The sequence below is a fragment of the Martes martes genome (genome assembly GCF_963455335.1).
Source record: "Martes martes genome assembly, chromosome: X".
Taxonomy (NCBI): Eukaryota; Metazoa; Chordata; class Mammalia; order Carnivora; family Mustelidae; genus Martes; species Martes martes.
The window spans coordinates 24,160,943-24,161,992 of NC_137897.1; positions in this window are offsets into that span (position 1 = coordinate 24,160,943).

Below are 1,050 nucleotides of genomic sequence, written 5' to 3' on the forward strand. Positions count from 1 at the left end.
CATAATTCTCTCACATTTTTATCGTAGATAGTACATATTTTTTAAAAGTTTTTGAAATTTAAAAAAAGATTGATAAACTATAACTCTCAGTAATATAGAAGAGTAAACCAGCCACTCTGTAGTCATAACAAAATTGTTAGCTTCCTTTCTTGGAAAACTGAACCTACATTTACTATGCTAGAAGTCACATTTTATAAAGTATTAAATACATAAGTCTTATAGTTAATTTGTAAATATCAATACATATTGTTTAGTAATGTAAGTAAATCGAATTATAATTTAAATATTCAGTTATATCTGCGATTGACTCCATGGATTCAATAAGTTTAAATAATATCTATGCTGGCAATGTGAGTACAGCAGATATTTATAAAGCACCCCCTTGGTTCCAGATGTTTCTGGAGATAGAAGGATAACTAAAACACAGTCCTTATCCTCAAAGGGAAGGGAGAAAGCATGCATGTGATTGAATAAAATGTAAAATGAAACGTGATAAAGTCCTTCAGAGAAATAGAAGAGAAATGTTACAAGTGTTTATAGGAGTAGCTCGTATTTGGTTGAGTTTATCAGGAGAGGAAACACTGAGGGTATTTGAGAAGGAAAAATAGACCTGGAGGGATCAATAAGTTTTCAAAAATAAAGTAATGAGACCAAAGGTGGGAAGTAAAGGGCAAGAGCCGGACATGAAGAAATAGTGTAACAAAGACGCAACAGTTGGAAAACCCAGAGAACATTTAAGGGATAGCCAAAAGTGCAGATTAACTAAGCTTGGATTAAGAGGATTATATTTAGCATCCAACAGATAACATACTATGTCTGTGTAGTATGAAAAAAGAATTTATCTAGTGTCTATGGTAAACAGTCAATAAGAATGATGGAATCTTTGCCTTCAGGAAGTTTGCATTCTTAAAGGGCAGAGAAAGGCAATAAGCAAATACCTAGTTAAAATTGTAAAGCCTTGCATGGCAGGAAAGGTGGGAGAAAAAAAATGACAGAAATGGATATATGCCTTGGCCTTGAGGACAAGTGTGTTTTGCTTCTGAGCATGCA